The sequence below is a fragment of the Dasypus novemcinctus genome, chromosome 15 (genome assembly GCF_030445035.2).
Source record: "Dasypus novemcinctus isolate mDasNov1 chromosome 15, mDasNov1.1.hap2, whole genome shotgun sequence".
Lineage (NCBI taxonomy): Eukaryota > Metazoa > Chordata > Mammalia > Cingulata > Dasypodidae > Dasypus > Dasypus novemcinctus.
This window is the reverse complement of record NC_080687.1, coordinates 14,055,079-14,078,365: the sequence shown is the minus strand read 5'-3', so window position 1 is coordinate 14,078,365 and position 23,287 is coordinate 14,055,079. Positions and strand designations below refer to the sequence as shown.

The 23,287-nt window shown below is 41.1% G+C and overlaps 1 pseudogene; it reads left to right on the top strand.

Moving 5' to 3' along the window:
• Window positions 1–1,152: 1,152 nt before the first annotated feature.
• Window positions 1,153–2,180, top strand: LOC139436484 (histone-lysine N-methyltransferase SETMAR-like; annotated as a pseudogene).
• The last annotated feature ends 21,107 nt before the right edge of the window (window positions 2,181–23,287 follow it).

The following is a 23,287-nucleotide window of genomic DNA, read 5'->3' as shown; positions in this document are numbered from 1 at the left end:
TCCCCCTCCCAAGACTAGTTGGACAATAGGATGCTGTCTCCTCAGCAGCAATTCTGCTTTCTTAGAATCCCAAAGAAAAGCACATTTATTTTAAAGGTTTTTCTGCCACCACTGATGCTGGAAAAGCAGGTGGTGATCAAAATGGCAAGCACGAGAATTTTACAGTTGACCAAGTGCTTGCAATCATACGTGTGTCTTTTAGGGAGCAGATAACGAAAGTCCGACTGGCCTCCCGCTTGCCATTTTTATTCTGGAGAGTAAGGCTCACAGAATGGTTTCCCCATTCTTTCTCCACAAAGTCCTGTCTCCCCAATACCAGGTCTGCAGACGCAAGTAAGGACCAGCCACGAGGGCTGATGTCAGCAGAAGCCCTTCTCCTCCCCCCCCCCACCCCCTTGTCTCACCCCACGAGGCAGGGCTTCCACTAGCATCTCCACCCTCTCCACCACCCGAGCAAATGAATATTTTCATCTAAGCATGCCCGCCCTCTCCATGAGTTTCTGTGTAGAGCAGGTTGTAGGTAGAGCCTGGCTGGTAACCCCCACTGCCCTTGGGCCAGCCAGCATTCTAACCTAGGCACGAGCTATGACTTGACCTTGCAGGTGGGGGCCAGGTGGGGGGCTGGAGGAGTGCAGGAAGAGGGCTTGCCATTCTCCTGCTTCTCCCACTGCGCCTGGAAGGAAGGTTAGCCTTGCCAGGTGGGCCAAAACTGTCTTCCATTCAGAGAAGAGGGCCACCCCATTCTTCAGTCCAGCCACCACCAGGGAATCCTGAATAAAGTTACTATTTTATCTCTATTTCGTTCCTGGTGTCTAACCACAATCCTTTAGAACTTGCAGCAGGAATGGGATGAATAATTGATCCCCTCCATCTTTAACAAAATCGTCCCCATTCCTTAAGGCTTCCGTAACAAAGTACACAACAGGGATGGCTTAAAACTGCAGGACCCAGGGGTCTCAGTTCTGAAGCTATTAGGTTGGTGCAAAAGTAACTGCAGATTTGCATAGCTGGAATTTGTTGTTTGATATTGGAATACGTTCTTATATCAATGTGATTATGGTATATAACATTTTAACATGCATTTCCTGTCTTTCTTTTTGTTTTTTGCTAATGACTTATTACTTGCTGTTTATTTTATATTTATTTTAGACTATGGAAATGATGTTAGACAAAAATCAAAGAGGAGCAATTTTCTTATTTGAGTTCAAAATGGGTCGTAAGGCAGTGGAAACAACTCACAACATCAACAATGCATTTGGCCTAGGAACTGCTAATGAGCATACAGTGCAGTGGCGGTTCAAGAACTTTTGCAAAGGAGACGAGAGCCTTGAGGATGAGGAGCATAGTGGCCGGCCATTGGAAGTTGACAACGACCAACTGAGAGCAATCATCAAAGCTGATCCTCTTACAAGTACATGAGAAGTTGCCAAAGGACTCAACGTCAACCATTCTATGGTCATTCAGCATTTGAAGCAAATTGGAAAGGTGAAAAAGCTTGATAAATGGGTGCCTCATGAACTGACCAAAAACCAAAAAAATCATCATTTTAAAGTGTCGTCTTTTCTTACTCCATGCAACAACGAACCATTTCTCAATCGGATTGTGATGTGTGATGAAAAGTGGATTTTACTTGGCAACTGGGGTCAACCTGCTCCATGGCTGGATCAAGAAGAAGCCCCATAGCATTTCCCAAAGCCAAACTTTCACCAAAAAAAGGTCATGGTCAATGTTTGGTGGTCTGCTGCTGGTCTGTTCCACTTCAGTTTTCTGAATCCTGGCAAAACCATTACATCTGAGAAGTATGCTCAGCAAATCCATGAGATGCACAGAAAACTGCAATGCCTGCAGCCGGCATTGGTCAACAGAAAGGGCCCTAGTCTTTTTCACAACCATGCCTGACTGCACATTGCTCAACCAGTGCTTCAAAAGTTGAACAAATTGGGCAACAAAGTTTTGCCCCATCCATCATATTCACCTGACCTGTTGCCAACCGACTACCACTTCTTCAAGCATCTTGACAGCTTTTTTAGGGTAAACGCTTCCACAACCAGCAGGATGCAGAAAATGCCTTCCAAGAGTTCGTTGAATCCCAAAGCACTGATTTTTATGCTACAGGAATAAACAAACTTATTTCTCGTTGGCAAAAATGTGTTGATTGTAATAACTCCTATTTTGATTAATAAAGATGTATTTGAGCCTAGTTATAATGATTTAAAATTCATGATCCAAAACCGCAATTTCTTTTGCACCAACCTATTGAAGTCTGAAATGAGGTGTCGGCAGGGCCCTGCTCCTTCTGAAGCCTGGGGTTCTGGTGCTGGCTTCATCTTAACTAATCACGTCTTCAAAGAACCTGCTTCCAAAGAGGACTGCGTTCACAAGACGAGCAGGTAGGACGTGAGCACGTCTCTGGAGGCCACAATTCAATCCATAGCAAATGCATGTGCTCAAATGGGTTTAATGCCTTCGATTCCACGCTAGTAACCCCGACTACGCATCTACACTGAGACATTTCCACAGAGTAGGTCCGTCCAAAGGAGGAGCAGGACTATCCTCACTAGAATTAGTCTAGAGCTGAAGCTTGAGCCAGAGAACCAGCGGGGAGAATAAAGTGTGAAGCACCTCAATACACAACTTGCGTCATGGTCACAACAGAGTCTGCTGGCCTCATGGCATCTGCCTCTCAAAGGGGACACACATCAGGAGACACTTACAACAGGCTTCTAATAAGCCAAAACACTGGAGGGAAAAAGGACTCCTATCTTTCGTGACATATTTCCCTTAAAACAGGTGCCTGGGGGTGGAGGAGACTTGGGGAAACGGCCAAGGTCTACTGGTTGAGGAGAGAGGAACGAAGATGCCGCCAAGGAGAGAACTTCACCCTGTCTCCCGAGGCCCTGCTGCTGCCGCTGAAAACTTACTTTTATTGCCTTTAGGCAATCCAGGGCTATCCCCTACCACAGGGAGATTCATCACACACTGCCACCCTCTGGTCATGTCTGCGTGCCCGGGGAACTCCTGCCTGAACACCCTCCTAACAGGAAGTCCCACCGCAGCGGACAAGACCACGGCTTTCCCAGCAGTGCACTTGACGGAGGATGGGAAATAATCAGACATCCCCAAGGAGCCCGACGTCACAGAAATGACAGGACTGCCTCTGGAAAAGATAAAGGGCTGGGGGTCTTTCAACAGAAATGAATGTCTAATCGGATTATCTCACTGGATTCAACTTAAGCTGACACCAGCCAGTTAACATTTAACCATTAGCCCTAATGGTGAGTTAATTCTGAAACTTTAAAAGAGAAGCAGCTGCTCGATGAAAACAGTGACTACTCTCCTCCCAAATCAAATTAAGGGCGTTGAGGCTTATACCCCAAACCACACACAAATCTATATAATTACAATTATTCTCAGGGCCACATAAATATGCGTATTGACAGAAAAGCACCCAGAGAAATGTGAAAATACACGTGGGACCCCATTGCCCTGATTCTTAGCCATCCTGATAAATACTCTCTCTTATAATGATTTGTGAGGCAGCACATTTGTGTGGATAAAAATTCGAAGGAAAAAGTTGACCAACATAGTTCAACAGTCCACCCAGTTGACTCGGCTATTTCACTGAGAAACAATCGCAGGCACACTTTGCTAAGTGATTATCAGTGCTTCCACTTTAGCGATTTGATATGTTGGGATATTTTCAGGAATTATTGCTTTACCTTTTTACAAAATATACATACGGTAGGTATCGTTTTAAGAGAAGGTTGTGGTGTTATTGAAACTACCGTCCTCTTGTAAAAGACAAGGGATTGTGTGTATTAAAAAGGGGTTGGGTACCTGCAAATGATGAGCTTTCATGGGTCAGGACTCTGGTGTCTCAGTGAAGGGCTGTTTGAAGGCTAAAGCTTTGATGGCCCCAGGTAGTCCAGCCCAAGTAGGGAAACCATGCCTACCCGGATACACTCGGACCAAAGCTAAGTGGAGGGACTTTTACAGCACCTGTCCGTGTATCAGGTGCCCACTTTATTTTAGAGAAGGGACATAGGAGTTAGCTTTCAAAGAGCAGGCGGTCATTAGGCAGGAAAATAGGAACAGGCGGAATTTAGGAACACCTGGGAGAATTTATTAAAAGATCATGCAGGTGGCGGGTTTGGCCCAGTGGTTAGGGCGTCTGTCTACCACATGGGAGGTCCGCGGTTCAAACCCCCGGCCTCCTTGACCCGTGTGGAGCTGGCCCATACAGTGCTGACGCGCGCAAAAAAGTGCCCTGCCATGCAGGGGTGTCCCCCACGTAGGGGAGCCCTACGCACAAGGATTGTGCCCCATAAGGAGAGCCGCCCAGTGTCAAAGAAAGTGCAGCCTGCCCAGGAATGGAGCCGCACACATGGAGAGCTGACACAGCAAGATGATGCAACGAAAAGAAGCACAAATTCCCATGCTGCTGACAATAACAGAAGCGGACAAAGACGATGCAGCAAACAGACACAGAGAACAGGCAACCGGGGTGGGGGGGTGAAGGGGAGAGAAATAAAAATAAATAAATCTTTAAAAAAATAAAAAGTAAAAATAAAAGATAATGCAGGCACCAAGACTGGGCCCTGCAGAAGCTTGCGAATATACCTTGATATGTTTCACACAGTGCCAGGATACACATCAAACACAGGCAGGCGGCTGACCGCAAAGATCAGACAGATGGTTCTAAGGAGGAGGTTTGGGGGAAAATGCACCAATCATCCCAAAAATATATTCCAGCTTTTAAAAGGAGCTATTTCCTTCTAAACGCATTTTATAAAATAGTTTAGGCAATAAGCTTCAAAAACTGGTAGGTCAGCAAAAGTCTATAGAGGGGAAGAGGCTGTGGCTCAATAGTTGGGCTCCCGTGTACCATATGGGAGGCCCTGGGTTCACGTCCCGGGGCCTCCTTGTGAAGGCAGGCTGGCCTGCACATCCCGGAGAGCTGACGCAGCAAGATGATGCAACAAAGGGAGACAAGCAGACGCAGAAAAAATGTGCAGCAAATGGACACAGAGAGCAGACAGCAAAACAAGCCAAAGTAGGGGGAATAAATATAAAAATCTTTAAAAAAATTATATTTTCTAAAGAAAAAATTCTATAGTATATAGCCCAGCCAATACTTCCCTATCTGCTGTCAGGTGAACAAATAGAGGTGTGCCCACTCTATGTCTAAGTATTTGAAAATGAGGCATATAGTTGTTAATATTGAAAGTCATAAATTAACGAATGGTTAAATATATTCAAAACTGTTACCTTGTCAAATAGAGCTTTATAATGGAATAATAGGAAAATATGGGAAAAGCAGAGGTTTTTATATGATAGAAAGTTCAGAAATTTACTTTTAAGTTTATAGAATCAAGATATTTACCTAATTTGTGGTCTTCGGTGATAATAATCTAAAGGATTAAAGATAAAATGCAATTGTATTCAAAATGTGCAAGACTTAAATATTAAACTTTAAATTAAAGTAAATGTAAAGTGAAAAAAATTTTTTCATAAATGTTTTCAAAATTAGTTTTATAATATATTAAAATAATCAATTTAAATTTAAAGGCAAAATATATATTATAATAATATCAAATACTTAAATACAAAATTAAATGAAGCTGAAAATTATATTCTTTCAAAAATTTAACTAAATAGTATTATGAAGATAGAAATATATGCAAATTACATTTATAAAAATAAAACCATTCACAAATCTAGTATTCAATGCCCACCTATTTTATTTTATTTTTTAATTTATTTCTCTCCCCCCCCTCCACCCCAGTTGTCTGCTCTCTGTGTCCATCCACTGTGTGTTCTTCTGTGACCGCTTCTATCCTTATCAGCGGCACCAGGAATCTGTGTTTCTTTTTGTTGCACCATCTTGCTGTGTCAGTTTTCCATGTCTGCGGTGCCATTCTTGGGCAGGCTGCACTTTCTTTCATGCTGGGCGGCTCTCCTTACGGGGCACACCCCCAGCACGGGGACACCCCTGCGTGGCAGGGCACTCCTTGCGCGCATCAGCACTGCTCATGGGCCAGCTCCACACGGGTCAAGGAGGCCCGGGGTTTGAACCGGGGACCTCCCATGCAGTAGATGGATGCCCTCTCCATTGGGCCAAGTTCGCTTTCCCCACCTATTTTATTGATAATGTAAGGAGTTGATATGTTTTACACGTTATATACACACTACCCCACAAACATGCATGTATTAATTAATATTGCAAAATGTTCCCACATAGGTCAGTTCCCTAGAAATGGAATGTGACACAGGGATTAGGGTGTGAGAAACTTCCAGAGGAAGGGCTCCCAGGAAAAATACCGGTGGAGGAACCAGGTAAGCTGGGAGAGGCAGCTGGGGGGAGCTGGGCAGGGTGGGTCCTGGGTGCAGCCTAGCTTGGCCACAGCTAGGTGCTCTGAAAGCTCCCAGTTACCTCCAAGTGCTGGTGTCTGGAAACCACCCCGGGCAGGCCCAGCGCAGTGCTCCCAGCAGGTGCAGGAAGGTAGTAAGCTCGATCTGGGTGGGACACCCACCACCTCTCCAGCCCCTCTCCAATGTTCATGGACATTGCAATTTGTTGAGTGCTGCCAGAGCCTCTGACACGTCATGGACGCACAGCACAGGAAACGATGCTTGGATTTATGCTGAGAGGAGGGTTTGATAAACTCATTAAGTGTGTTTCAGCCAAATACTTTCAATACTCAAATCTTTCCATCCTTTGAAGCAAAGTTCATCTCCAAAGTCGGCAGTGGCACAACCCACCAGCCCTCCTGACATTAGGACGTAAAGGACTGATTCGCTGGAACCTGAAAGATGTCACAAGAACACATGTTTAGGTCTGGGGCCATGCTATGCCAGAGCCAGCACTGGATCCCGAGTTAGCAGTGCCCACGTGCTCTTTAATAAATTCATTTGCTGTGCGAGTGTGATGTGCAGAGGCCTCTGACACACATGGCCTAGGACTGGAATGGGGGTTGGGGGTCGGAGGGGACTTGTGCCCACGTCTCAGGTGAATCTGCCTAGACCAGTCCATCCAGGAGAAGTATAATGCCAGCCACGTATTTCATTTTACATTTTCTAGCAGTCACTTAAAAAAAAAACTAGGAGGCACAAATTAATTTGGCTAATTTATTTTATTTATGCCAATATATCCAAAAGACAAAGGACCAACACCTTTGGTCTTCAGAAAAATGCAAATTAAAACCACAGTGAGGGGAGCGGATGTAGCTCAAGTGGGTGAGCGCCTGCTTCCCACATACCAGGTCCTGGGTTAGATCCCTGGTGCCTCCTAAGAACAGGAAAACGAACATGCTAACACAACAAAAAACCAACTGGGGGGAGCCAGTGTAGCTCAATGGTTGAGCACCGACTTCCCAAATACGAAGTTCTGGGTTCAATCCCCACCCTGGTACCTCAGAAAAACAAACAAAAACCCCAGAAAACAATAATGTTGGTGAGAATGAGAAGTAGGAACCCTTGTACATTGCTGGTGGCACTGTAGAGTAGTGGGGCCATGTGGAAATCAGTTTGGTTGTTGCTCAGAAAATTGAAAATAGTGACCATATGACCTGGCAATCCCACTTCTCAGTATATACCCTAAAGAATTGAAAGCAGGGACGCAGACAGATATTTGTTCAGCAATGTTATCCACAAAAGCCAAAGACAGAAGCAACCCAACTGTCCATCATAAACATTTTCCACTTAACCTTTCATCTAGTTCACCCCTAACTGCTATTTCTTCCCATATTATAGAGATACAGAAACAGGCTAAGCAAGTGGCGGTGACTTGACCAACAAGAAACCAAGGCATCTCCAACCCAAGCACCTCCCTCCAGATCCATACCTGAACTCTCAGAGCGCTCCAGATGCACCCCACAAAAAAGAGAATCAAATCGCAATGAGTGTATCTTCATGTCTTTGCTGTCTGTGGAATGGTTCTCGTTAGTTCCCTTCTGCATTTCCAAGGTTGACTTCTCCCACCAAATGCAAACACCACCCTCACTCCCTCACCCCACAAATACTGGGGTCAAGCGAAATTCCATGTGAGGACTAATTGGTTCCCAATGAAGACAGCCAACAAGACTGAGAAATTTACGTCCTGTCCTCATGCCTCAATGACGAACTAAGAATAAAGACACAGTTAATGTTGTTCATTTTGTCCGGACCAGACAGTTTGGATGTGCAGCAGAATTACAATCAGTTTTATGGATCATGCCAGTGTAAATGTATGGGAAATCTTTATGGTGGGATCATTGCCCAAGTAGCATGGACCCCTTGGTGGAACGTACAGATCGCCAAGGTATGCAAAAGAATGAAGAGTCCAGCTATCCTCTTGCTCAGCTCAAGACTAGAAGATATAGAAGTGAGAGGAGCCAAATATCTACTAACAACATTGAACCAAAATATCTGATGGTCATTTTTTTTCATGTAGAAAATGTATCTACATATTAAGGATTTTAATTGTGATTTAAAATAAAGAGTTATAGGGCGGCGGACTTGGCCCAGTGGTTAGGGCGTCCGTCTGCCACATGGGAGGTCCACGGTTCAAACCCCGGGCCTCCTTGACCCATGTGGAGCTGGCCCATGCGCAGTGCTGATGAGCCCAAGGAGTGCCCTGCCACGCAGGGGTGTCCCCGCGTAGGGGAGCCCCACGCAAGGGAGTGTGCCCCATAAGGAGAGCTGCCCAGCGTGAAAGAAAGTGCAGCCTGCCCAGGAATGGCGCCGCACACACAGAGAGCTGACCCAGAAGACGCAGCAAATAGACACAGAGAACAAGCAGGGCAAGGGGGCGGGGGGAGGAAAGAAAGAGAAATAAATAAATCTTAAAAAAATAAAATAAAATAGTTATATTTTAAAATATGAGTCTCTTATCTCCTAGAAAATCACACTGAAGTACTTACAAATGAAAGTACATGATGTCTGGACTTGCTTGTAAAATAAGCTATCAACGTGTTTGGTGGGCAAGAGGACATGTAAATAGGAAACAATCTGACAAAACATTGATAATGATTGAAGCTGGATGATGGGTAAACAAGTTTATTATACTCTTTTTAAATTTTATTTTTAATTACTGTCTTTTTTAAAAAGATAAATAAATCACACAAAACATTATGTTAAAAAACATAAGAGGTTCCCATATATCCCACTCCCCACCCCACCCGCTCCTCCCCCATCAACATTCCCTTCCATCAGTAAGGCGCATTCATTGCATTTGGTGTATACTCTTTTTTGTACTTCTGTGTATGTGTAAAATTTTCCATGATGAAAACATTTTAATGTAGCTGTAAAAAATGTAGCCATAGAGGAAAGTAATTGCCGTGATTATATCCTCAAATACGTCCTTCCTTGGTACTCTATTAACACTCAGTATACTTATTTTTTCACATTTATCCCCTTGTTTTATACCTGTTTGTGTTCCTCAGCCTCACCACATTAACCTTTCAAGCTGTGTAATTCCTGAGCATTGTAGGAGGGTGAGCAACATCGCAGCCTCTACTCACTAGACGCCTAGAGCACCCCCACACCTACCAGGCAGTGTGACTCGTCCTTGCCACATGCCTCTGCTGTGGGGCGTCGTCCCCTGGTGAGAACCGCTGCTTGAGACCATGGACTCTTTAGGTAAGTTTGGTGACTGATGAGGTTAGAGACCTTACCAGGAGCTGTAGATAAAGTACAGAGGAAAACGAACTCAGAAAGAAAGCAGAGGTAGGTGACAGTTAAGTTTGGTAACAAGGATATATAATTCATTCTTGGGGAATTGTCTTTCTTTTTATCTTGATAACTGATGTGGTTAGTATTTCCAAGGTACAATTTTAAAAGATTAGATTTTATATAAAATGGGCATATTACTGATATTAACTTGAGTATTCTTTTCTTTGGATTATAAAAGGTATGTTTTGACAACATATTTTTGGTTTTTTTAATTTTTAAAAATCATTTAACAGCTTTATTGAAAACACCAACAACTTAATTGGGTGTCGTTTATAGGTGTCTCACCTATAAACAACAACCATTTAAGTGTACATTTTGATAAGTTTTGACTTGTTTATACATCCATGAAAACATCACCACAATCAATAGCATAAGCATATCCATCATTCCCCAAAATTTCCTTGTGCCCTTGGTAATCCCTTCCACCCCCACCCCACCCCCCAACCTACCACCAACCAATGATCGACTTTCTGTCAATTATACAAACTTAATAATAATTAAGCCCAGCTTCCTGGTCTATGATATTTTAAAATATCAAAATAACATTTCACTTATCCAGCAATCTCCATTTTCTTAGACAGAATGGAAAATGTGTAAAGTATGTTTGGACTTGCCAGAACAAGTGATACAAAGACCATGAATTTTTCTTCCAAGAACATCAGCTATGCCCTCACTTAAAAACAAGTTACTCTTTCTTTACATATAATGTGAACAAGGTTAGTTAATTGTTTCTTGCTCATTAGAAAATCAAATTATTAAAAGAGGCAAGGGAGGGGGAGAGGCAAGCACAACTAAAAGCTGCAAGAAGTAACACTTGGTAGTCAAATCGAAAGAGGGAGAAAGAAGGCAATGTAACTACTCAACAAAAACATCGGTGATAGTAAAAACAGAAATCTAGCTGTGAAGTGTAGAACACATCTTCCCAGGCTGTGAATGTTACAGCAAGTTCTAACCCATGATCATTAGCTCATCAGTTAGCACCGTAAATAGAAGATCTACAATAAATACCCAGGGAATAAATGTCGATGACAATGATAACTCTGAATCAATAGGGAAAAATGTATTTGTATTCAGTATATTGTACTTTATGATTAAAAGGGCATGAAAGCAAATAAACACTTTAGAAATATCCTCCCCCTCCCCACAACCATAAGTATTAAGTAAGAGTGTTCTTTTTGAGGTGATAAACTTCATTTCTGTGGAATCCTTAATTTCCTAAGAATGGTGTTAAAAACGATGCATTTTGGAGCTTATTCCAGGAAGGCAAGATTGATTTAACATTGAAAATCAGTGTAATTAGCTATATTAACAGGATAAAAGAGAAAACACACATGATCATCTCAGAGCAACTCACTAAACTAGGACTAAAGTATATTTAACAAAATTGAATGTTAACATTATATTAAACTATGAAATATTAAATTTTTTCCTATCATTTAGGGAACAAGTGAAGGATATCAACTATTACCATTTCTATTTATCATTGTACTGGAGGACCGACTCAGTACATGGCAAGAAAGAGAAATTAAAGGCATATAAATTAGAAAGAAAAAAGTAAAGGTTCCATTATTTATAGACGATGTGATTACATAAATAGAAAAGACAAAAGAGTCTACAAACAATGATGATTAATGACTGAATTTAGCAAGGTCACCGAACACAATTTCAATATGCAAAAAATCAGTTCTATTTCTCTATATTTGCAAGAACCAATTTAGAAACAGAATTTAGAAAGTAATGCCAACCACCACTTTGGAAAATGTTGACAGTTTCTTAAAAAGTTAAGCATATACGTACCATATGATTCAGTTATTCCACTCCTAAGTATTTATCCAAGAGAAATGAAGCCATGTTTCTGTATAAAAACTTGTGCAAATGTTCATAGCAATTTTATTGTAATATCCTAAACTGGAAAAAACCCAAATGTCCATCAAAAGATGAATACATAAACAAATAGTGGTATATCCATACAATAAAATATGGAAGCAGGGAAGCAGATGTGGCTCATGCAACTGGGCAACTGCCTACCACATAGGAGGTCAAGATGACACAACAAAATGACACAATGAGGAGACAAAATGAGGAAACACAATGAGAGATAAAACAACCAGGGAACAGATGTGGCTCAAGCAATTGGGCACCTACCTCTCACAGAGGAGGTCCCAGGTTCAGTTCTCAGTGCCTCCTAAAGATGAGCAGACACAGAGAGCACACAAAGAGCTGACAGAAAGCACAAACAACAATGGGGAGGAGAGAAATAAATAAATAAAAGAAGACTTAAAAATTTTTTTACCAAGCAATAAAAAGGGATGAACTAGAGTGACATCATCAACATGATGACATAAGACATCCCCTGGAAAATTTCCCCTCAGAAACAACTAATAAAAGGACAAGTCTCACTTACTTGTAATTCTGGGTGACAATAGAGACTGGAGCAGGACTTCACAAATGCTGAATCAAAAATGAAGAAGAAAGCACACATGCCAAAAAAAAAAAAAACCCACAGAACCGGTAGGAGAGCTAAGACCCAGACCGGCTGCCCAGACCCTCCCCCTCACTCAGTTGCATTGAGGGAGCCTTGCCTGGGCAGGTCCCTCTCACCACAGACACATCCCAAAGAGCCACTCACCACAGCGAGCTAGAACCCCACACGTATCCAGGCACCAGTTACCGAAACTAAGGCCACAGAGACCCAGAGAGGAACCCAAGCGGCTGGAGAGCTCATGCATACAAAAGGACCCCCAAAACAAAACGTCCCCAGCAGAACTATTGGCAAGACATGTACATGCCTAACCGGATCACCGTTTGCTGGAGCACCTAAATGAAAAACTGGATCTTTTTGAGTGTTGACCCCATCTGGCTTCCCGGGGTGTGATATCCCAAGAGGAAAGTTACTGGAGGCAGGGAAATCACACGGGAAAAAAAGAGGAGGAGTGGACACTGAATTGCTTTAAGGTAGGGCAACTCCCAAGACTGAAAAGTGTATCGAAAAGGGGACACAACAAGATGACGCAACAAAAAGAAACACAGATTCCCGGTGCCACTGATAAGGATAGAAGCATCACAGAAGAACACACAGTGAATGGACAACTGTGGTGGGGGAGAGGTGGAAGGGAGAGAAATAAATAAATAACAATAATAATAAAAAGAAAAGAAAAGAAAAGGGGCACTGAGTGAGGGAGAGAAGTTAAACAAATCACAGGAGCTGGGGGGAGGGAGGATTCTGCACAAAAACAAACAGAACAGATCAGGTTTCCCAGAGAAGGAACAGAGGAAAGGAATCTTGAAATTGGAACAAGCATCAAAGAACTTTAACATATAGCCAATCTACAATAAAACCATAAAATAACACATCAAAATAATCAGATGCCTAGACTTCAGCACAAAATTGTAAGCCATAATAAGAAACAGGAAGATATGTCTCAGTCAAGGGAAAACAACCTATCAAAACTTGTGGGATGCAGTGCAGGCAGAGCTCAGAGGGAAATTTATAGCCCTAAATACTTATATTAAAAAAGAAGGAAGACCTAAAATAAAAGACCTAACTGCACACTTGGAGGAACCAAAAAAGAATGGCAAACTAAATCAAAAGTGAGCAGAAGGAAAGAAATAACGAAGATCAGAGTAGAAATAAATGAAACAGAGAAATAAAAAATACTAGAAGGGAAACAGATTTGCCTGAACTGATAGAGTGTCTGCCTACCATATGGAGGGTCCAAGGCTCAAACCCAGGGCCTCCTGACCCATGTGGTAACCTGGCCCATGCACAGTGCTGATGCATGCAAGGAGTGCCGTGCCACGCAGGGGTATCTCCCGTGTAGAGGAGCCCCACGTGCAAGGAGTGCATCCTGCAAGGAGAGCCACCCAGCACGAAAGAAAAAGCACAGCCTGCACAGGAATGGCGCTGCACACACGGAGAGCTGACACAGCAAGATGATGCAACAGAAAAAGACACAGATTCCTGGTGTCGCTGACAAGAATGTGAGCAGACACAGAAGAACACACAGCGAATGGACCCAGAGAGCAGACAACGGGGTGGGGGGGAAGGGAGAGAAATTTAAAAAAAAATGTTTAAAAAAACAAAAACAAAACACTAAAAGGATAACCAGCAATATGGCAGCAAAGTAATGAGCTCCTAGAGTCAGCTCAAGCTACAGGGCAGTTAATAATCACCCAGAACTATCTAAAGTACCTGTTTGGGGGCTCCAGGACACCAGAAGATCATCCTGCAACATGCTTAAAGGAATGGAAGGAGGAAACTGCCCATCTGCAGAGAAGATTTTTAAGTAGAGGCTCCATGCCCTGTAGGCTCGTGCCCATCCTCCACTGGAGGCACAAGCCGCCTCAGGAGCTGCTCTGCGGCTGGAATTGGAAGCTTCATTTCCCAAAATCGGGGGAGAAAGAGACTATTGGGCACTAACTTCAGCTACTGATTAGTAAATTCGGTGGGATGAAGGATAATCCTAAGAACAGCTAGAGTGTGAACCTGTCCAAGTCAGAAAGAAGCTGGTAGCTGCCATTTTAACTCTTCCTCTGGCACAAGGGGAAGAGGGGTGGACTGAAAATCACAGAGCTGGTAGGGACCAGCTTTTTTCCGTCCAGGTCAGATTGAGATCTAGCACAAGCCTAGCCCCACTTTCATCAGGGAGGAAGCTGGGGGGACCTGCCCCAGCCTCTCTGGGAAACTACAAGCCACACCACAGAGGCTGGCGATCACCCTACTCTGGCAGCGCAAGCCACCTCAGGAGCTATTCTGTGGCTGGGAAGAAGCTCCATTTCCCCAAAACAGCATGAAGAGACGATTGGCTGCCAACTTCAGCTACTAATTAGTAAATTTGACTGGCTAAATGTAACCCTTAGAATAGCTAAACTTTGAACCTGTCCAAGTCAGAAAGAGACCAGTAACCACCATTTTGACTCCACCCCCACATGAGAGGAAGCTGGGCTGCTGAAAATCATAGTGACATAGGGACCACATCTTTCACCCAGATTGGACTGCATTCCTAGCCTAGGCTTCAGCCCCACCTCCGGCAGGGAGGAAGTTGGAGGGCCCTGCACCAGGACATTCTGCAGGTACATTCTGCAGGCAAACCGAATAGTCAGACGTCTACGAGGGCAACTGCAGTCGTTTTGGACGAGCACTGCATAGATTGCTGCCCACACCTGCAGCTTCATCCCTACCCCAGGCAGAGGAGAAAGGGGCAGGAAGCTTCATCAGTCTCTCTGAGCAACTACAGTCTAGGCCTGCAAGAGTTGGATTATTACACACAGCTGTGGATCTGTCCCTATCCCTGGCAAAGGAGAAAGTTGGGAGAAGCTTCACTGGTCCCTGGGGCAATGAGGGCAGCTTGAGCCTCCACAGCTTAAAGCACCAACTACATCTTGGCTCCTACTACACAATCAGCAAGAGAGAAAGGGCAAGAAAGCCCTAACCTAAAGACAGAAACTGAACCCAGAATAAATATATCTAGTAAGCCAGATGCCAAGACACCAACAAAAAATTACAATCCACACCAAGAAATAGGAAGATATGGCCCAGTTAAAAGAACAAGAAAAGCCCCCAGATCACATAAAGTAGATAACTAATCATAGAGGTTCAAACAAATCTCCTTAAAGAAATTCAATGAGATGACTAAAGAGATTAAGGATATTAAGAAGATATTGGGGGAAACAGATGTGGCTCAACCAGTTGGACTCCCTTCTATCATATAAGAGGTCCAGGGTTTGCAGCCCAGGGCCTCCTGGTGAGGGCAAGCTGGCCCATGCAGTGAGCTAGCCCATGCGGAGTGCTGGCCCATATGAGAATGCCATCCCACGCAGGAGTGCCAGCCAACATGCAAAGCTGGTGCAACAAGGTGATGCAACAAGAGACACAGAGGAGGGAAAATAAGAAGACATAGCAGAACAGGGAGCTGAGGTAGCATGAGAGATTGATCGCCTCTCTCCCATTCTGGAAGGTCCCAGGATCAGTTCCCAGAGCTGCCTAATGAGAATACAAGCAGACACAGAAGGAACACACAGCAAATGGACACAGAGAGCAGAAAACAGGGGGAGGGGAAGAGAAATAAATAAAAACAAATCTTTAAAAAAAAAAAGATAACATTGGATGAGCACAAAGAAGAATTTGAAGCATACATAGAAAAATAGCAGATATTATGGGAATGAAAGGTGCAATAAATGAAATAAAAAATACACTGGCATCATATAATATCAGATTTGAGTAGGCAGAAGAAAGGAATGGTAAGCTTGAAGAAATGGCCTCTGAAAGTGAACAGGAAAAATAGATCGAGAAAAAAATGGAAAAAATTGAACAAGGTCTCAGGGAAATAAACGACAGGAAGAGACATGCAAATATATGTGTTATGGGTGTCCCAGAAGGAAAAGAGAGAAAAAGGGGGCAGAGGGAGTCTTTGAGGAAATAATGGTAGAAAATGTCCTAAGCCTATTGAAGGATGTGGATATCCATGTCCAAGAAGTACAATGTACTCCGACCCAAATACATCTGAATAGACCATTCCAAGACACATACTAATCCAAAAGTCAAATTCCAAAGACAAAGAGAGAATTCTGAAAGCAGAAAGAGAAAAGCAATGCATATCATATAAGGGATACCCAATAAGATTACGTGCCAATTTCTCATCAGAAACCAAGGAGGCAAGAAGACAGTGGTATGATATATTGTGAGTTTAGAATATTCACAGATAAACAGAAACTGGGAGAGTTTATACCTAAGAGACCAGCATTGCAGGAAATACTAAAAGGTGTCCTACAGCCTGAAAAGAAAAACAAGAGAGAGAGGCTTGGAAAAGAGTCTAGAAATGAAGATTGTATAAGTAAAAGTAACTAAAAGTCTCAAAAGAGTGATGAAAATAAAATACGACAGATAAAACCCAAATATTTAGGAATAAACTTAACCAACAATGTAAAGCACTTGTATTCAGGAAAGTACAACTCATTGTTAAAATAAATTTAAAAAGACCTAAATAATTGGAAGAACAGTCTCATGGACTGGAAGACTAAATATCATTAAGATGTCAATTCTACTCAAATTGATATACAGATTCAGTGCAATCCTGATAAAAATTCCACCAGCATTTAAAAAATAATGGAAAGAACAATTATCAAATTTATCTGGAAGGGTAAGGGGTTCTGAATATCCAGAGACATCTTAAAAAGGAAAAGTGAAGTTGGAGGACTCTCATTTCTGGACTTTAAATCATAATTCCTAGCTACAGTGGTAGCATGGTACTGGCATAAAGGCAAATACATAGACCAGTGGAACTGAATTGATGATTCAGAAACAGACCCTCACATCTAGCATCAAAAGATTTTTCACTAGCCTGTCAAACTCACCCAGTTCAGGCAGAACAGTCCTTTCAACAAATGGTGCTGGGAGAACTAGATATCCATAGTCAAAAGAATGAAAAAGGACCCCTATCTCACACCTTATCCAAAAATTAACTAAAAATTAATCAAAAACCTAAATATAAAAGCAAGAACCATTAAGCTTCTAGAAGAAAATGTAGGAAAATATCTTCAAGACCTGGTAGAAGGTGGTGGATTCCTAAAGGAGATAAAAGGAGGACTGAGATGGACTACTGATGTTTAATGTATGTGGAAGTTTTGAGTAACTTTATTGTGAAAGTGTGGAATGTATAGAGTTAATGGTAACATTATAGTGAATAACAGTTCATTTATAAATGGGATTGTTGTTTAAAAGAGTAGTATAGAGATGTAAATGCCAGTTGACAGAGCGCTAGAGAATAATCTAGGGACTGAATAGCACAGTAAATCCAGAGGTGGATGAGAATTGTTGTTGATGGCACAGATGCAAGGGTGTCCTTTGTGAGCTAGAGCAGATATACATCACTATTGCAGGGTGGTGGGAATGTGGAGAAGCATGGGGAAAATACAGCTAGAATGACCTATGGACTGTGGTCAACAGTAATAATGTAATATTCTTGCAGCTATGCCAAAGATGTACTGTGTTGATAATGCAGGAGTATGGAAAAAGTGTGCCAAATATATGCTATGGACTTGGTAATAATCTGATGCTATTATCTCATAATCTGTAACAAATGTGCCACCACAGTGTGGTGTGTTGATAGAGGGGTGCTGTATGGAAATTCTGCACATGGGCATGATTGCTTTGTAAGTTTGCAACTTCTGTCATAAAAACATATTTTAAAAATAATAATAAGGTAGTTGAGGGAAAAACCAAATGTAAGATAAGGACTATAGTTAGTAGTAAGATTTTGACAATATTCTTTCATAATTTGTAACAAATGTCTCATAACAAGTCAAGGTGTTGGTAGTGAGTTGATGTGTGGGACTCCTGCATGATGTTACACGTTTGCTTTGTAAGTTCACAGATTTTACTATACACTTATTGTTTATGTATGTTTACATATAAATGATATAATAATAATAATAGGGTGGGTTTGGGGGGGAAATACACCAAATGTAAGAAACTTTGGTCAGTAGTAATATTTTAAGATGCTCTATAATTATTACTTTAAAAGTTTCACAAAAATGCAAGGTATTGGTGGTAGGGTGAGATATGAGATCCCTGTATGACATTACGTACATTTATTTTGTAAATTCACAACTATTACTATACACATTATTTATGTATATTTCTGTATGAGTGATATACTTCAATAAATGGAAAAAAAAACTAGAGAGCATTAACAAAAACAAAATTGTTCTTTAAAAAGATCAATAAAATTGACAAACCCTTAGCTAGACTGACAAAGAAAAAAGGAGAGACACAAATAAATAAAATCAGAAATGAGAGGGGACATTATTACTGACCCCAGAGAAATAAAAAGGAGCATAAGAGGATGCTATGAACAACTGTATGCCAACAATTTAGACAACTTACATGAAACTCATTCCTAGAAATAAACAAACAAGCTACATGGACTCTAGAAGAAATACAAGATCTCAATAGACCAATTACAAGTAAAGAAATTGAATCAGTCAATTACAAACCTCCTAACAAAACAAAGCCCTGAACCAGATGACTTCACAGGTGAATTTTACCAAATATTCTAAGAAGAATTAGTACCAATCCTGCTCAAACTCTTCCAAATAATTGAAGAGGAGTGAACACTGCCTACCTAACTCATTCTATGAAGCCAAATAGCAAAGCCAGATAAGGATACTATGAGAAAAGAAATTACAAATCAATATCTTTTATGAATGTAGATGCAAAAATCCTCAAAAAGGGAGCAGATGTGGTTCAAGCAGTTGAGCACCTGCTTCCCACAGGGGAGGTATCAGTTTCAGTTCCTGGTGCCTCCTAAAGGAAAAACAGACAATAAGCAGACAATGAGCAAAAAACACAAAAAGAGCAAAAAACAAAAAACAAACAAACAAAAAACAGCAAGCAGACCACAAGCACAAACAATGAGCAAAAAAACACACACAAAAAACCAAATGAGCAAACAGATGAGGGAGCCATCTCACGGGGGGAATCTTCAAAAAAATACTAAACAACTAAATTCAATAGCTCATTAAAAAAATTGTACATTATCATCAGGTGAGATTTATCCCAGGTCTGCAAGGGTGGTTCAATATAAGAAGATCAATCGATGTAATACTTTAACAGAATAAAGGGAGAAACCACTTGCATCATCTCAATTGATGCAGAAAAGGCATTTGACAAAATTCAATAGACTTTCTTGATAATAACACAGAAATAGGAAAAGAAGGAAACATCCTCAATCTGATAAAAGGCGTATATGAAAAACCCACTACTAATATCATACTCAATGGTGAAACACTGAAGTGTTTCCTTAAGATCAGGAACAAGACAAGGATGCCCACTGTCACAACTATTACTCAACATTGTACTGGAAGTTCTGCCAAAGCAGTGAGACAAGAAAAAGAAGCAAAAGGCATCTGAATTGGAAGGGAAGAAGTAAAACTTTCACTATTTACAAATGACGTGATCATATATATATATATAAAAAGTTCCAATAAATCTACAACAAAGCCACTAGAGCTAATTAAACAAATTCACCAAAGTGGTTTGTTACAAGATCAACAGACAAAAATCAGTAGCATTTCTATACACTAGTAATGAACAATGTAAGGAGGAAATCAAGAAAAAAATCCTTTTACAATTGCAACTAGAAGAATAATACATCTAGGATCAAATTTAACTAAGGATGTAAAGGCCTTATACATGAAAAACTACAAAACTTTGCCAGAGGAAATCTAAGATCTAAATGAAAGGAAGGACTTTCCATGCTCATGGATTGGAAGCCTAAATGTTGTCAACATGTCAATTCTACCCAAAATGATTTACAGATTCAATGTAATCCCAATCAAAGTTCCAACAACCTTCTTTGCAAAAGGTACCATTTATCAATTTTTACTTTGGTTCCTTGTGCTTTTGGTGTAGTCTTAGAAACCATTGCCTAACACAAGGTCCTGAAGATGCTTACCTGCATTTTCTTCTAGGAGTTTTATAGCCTATTTCTTGTTGAAAACATGTGATAAATTTGTCTTCATTAAAATTAAGAACTATTGTTCAACAAAAGATAACACAGAAAGTAAAAAGGCAAGTCACAGGCTTGGAGGAGATATTTGCAACACATATATCTGACAAAGGATCTTATCTAGAATATTTAAATAATACCTATAAAACAACAACAAAACTCAACCCAACTTTTCAACAAAATGGGCAAAAGATTTGAACAAGCTCTTACAAATAAGCATATTGAAATGGCTGATAAGCCTTGAAAAGATGTTCATCATCAGTGATCATCAGGAAAGCACAAATTAAAACAACAATGGGCTATCACTGTAACCCACCAGAATGGCTTAATTAAAAAGACTGACAACAGCAATTTATGGTGAGCATTTGAAAAAACTGCAATATGCTTATATTGCTAGTGGTGTATGAACTGGGATATAATTTTGGAAACTGACTACCTACAAAATCTGAGCACACACATACGCTATGATCCAGCAATTCCACTCCTTGGTATATATCCCACTGTAATGAGTCCCTATATACACAAAAAGACATGTACAAGAATGTTCAGAGCAGTTTTATTCATAATATTTCCAAACTGTAAATAATCCAGCTGTCTATAAACTAAAAAATGGATACATGATTAAAGGATATTTAGAAAGTGGAGCATGATACTACAATAAGAAAGAAAAATAGAATAAACACAATCAGATGAATTACACTCACAGACAAAAGCAATCAGACCTGAAAAAATACGATGAGCTGTATGATCAATTTAATATGAAGGTCAAGAGAGGCAACACTAATCTATGGTGATAGAAAAAGATTAGGAAGCTAAACTGTGGATTGGGGAAAGCATTGACTGGAAGGAGGCAAGAGGGAAACTTCTAAGGTACTAGTTACCTGAGTGGCTGTTAAACGGATATATACAAGTATAAAAATTCACCGAGATGTCCATTTAAAATGTGTGCACTATACTGTTTTTAAGCTATATGTTAATTTTCAGAAATTACAGAAGGAGAAGGAGAAAGAGAAGCAACACATTCTTCTGGCAGTTGCTAAACAAAGTTTCTGCCCTAGCATCAGAGGGCTATTGCTCTAACAACAACAAACCATTTCAGTAAGGTGAAACATCACACTAAGAAGAGAACTTTCCTAATTAATTGCCTCTATGTGTGAGCACATACTGCTCATGAGGCTTACAGTGAGAGAGGGAAGAAAGGGAGGATTGAGTTTTGATTCTCCCCATCCTGTGACTGGTGGTTTTGCTCTTCACATCTGTATTTTGCTTGATTTAGCTAGTTTGCTTTTGACCAAAAATAACAGAAAGTTCTGACCTAAAGAGCAAGGAAATGTTTTTGCTTCACCTAAAGGAAAGTCCTATCATAACTTTTTGCCTGGTTGATCCAGCTGCTCAATAAGTCAGGACCCAGGCTGTTTCTATCTCGCCACTCTACCCTCAGTGGTGTTGGATTCATTTTAGACCTGGACCTCCTTGTGGTTGTAAGATAACTGCAATGCAGGCTACATCCTTCCTTCTTCTTAGAGGAGAGAATTGCTCCTGGAAGACATCCCAGATAAGTGAGGAAGAATTCCCCAGAAGCATCCAACAAACCTCTCTTTGTGTCCCATTGACCCAAATCTTTTCAAAGTTTCATGTGAAGTAAATGCCCACCTGCATTCTTTTGCAAGTAAAAATGTCCAGGCATCCCAACAGCATTTGTTAAAAAGACTGTTCTTTTACCATTGACTAGTCCTGGCACCTTTGCTAAAAATCAATTGATGTATCAACTGATGTAAGGGGTTGTTTCTGACCCTCGGTTGATTCCCTTAATCCATATGTCTTTCTTTATATCAGACCCACATTTTTTTTTGATTACTGCAGGTTTATAGTACATTTTGAAACGGGAATTTTGAATCCTCAAAGTTTTTGTTTTTGTTTTTGTTTTTTGAGGTACCAGGGGCCAGGGATTGGGGAAGCCGGTGCTCAACCACTGAGCCACTGAGCCACATCAGCTCCCCTGTTGTTGGTTTTATCGTTTGTTTTGCTTGTTGTTTGTTTTCGTTTTTTCTAGGAGGCACCAGACATTGAACCCGGCACCTTCTGTGTACTATCAATTACACAAGCCAGCACTTAACAGCTTGAGCCATAGCCACTCCCCTCAGTCTTCTTTTTCAAGATTGTTTTAGTTATTCTAGGTCCCTTGAATTTGCCTATGAATTTTAAGACCAGCTTGTCAATTTCTGCAAAAAAGTCAGGTGGGATTTCTGACAGAGACTATTTTAAATCTGTAGCTCAATTAGGGAAGTGTTGTCATCTTAACAATATAAAGTCTTCCAATCCATGATCATAGAAAGCCTTTCCATTTAATCAGGTCTTCTTTCAGTTATTTCAATAGTTTTCTGGTTTTCAGTGTAGATGTCTTACACATTTTAGTTAAATTTATCCCTAAATATTTTATTCTTTTTGATGCTCTTGTAAATGGAATTGTTTACTTAATTTCATTTTCTTATTTTTATTTGTCATATGTACTACTGATTTTTGTATATTCATTTTGTGTCTTACACAAGTATGTACACATTTGTCAAAACTCATTGAATCTTGCACTTAAGATCTGCACATTTCATTGTATGTAAAGTTTCCCTCAAAAATAAACATGTAGTTTTAAAAGAATGAACAGTTCAGTTATTTTTTTTTTAAAGATTTATTTATTATTTATTTCTCTCCCCCTCCCCCCCTCCATTGTCTGCTCTCTATGTCCATTCGCTGCATCTTCTTTGTTCGCTTCTGTTGTTGTCAGTGGCACGGAAATCTGTGTTTCTTTTTGCTGCGTCATCTTGTTATGTCAGCTCTCCGTGTGTGCAGCGCCATTCCTGGGCAGGCTGCACTTTCTCTCATGCTGGGTGGCTCTCCTTACGGGGTGCACTTCTTGCGCGTGGGGCTCCCTTGCTCGGGGGACACCCCTGTGTGGCAGGGCACTCCTTGCGCGCATCAGCACTGCACATGGGCCAGCTCCACACGGGTCAAGGAGGCCTGGGGTTTGAACTGCGGACCTCCCATGTGGCAGGCGGACACCCTAACCACTGGGC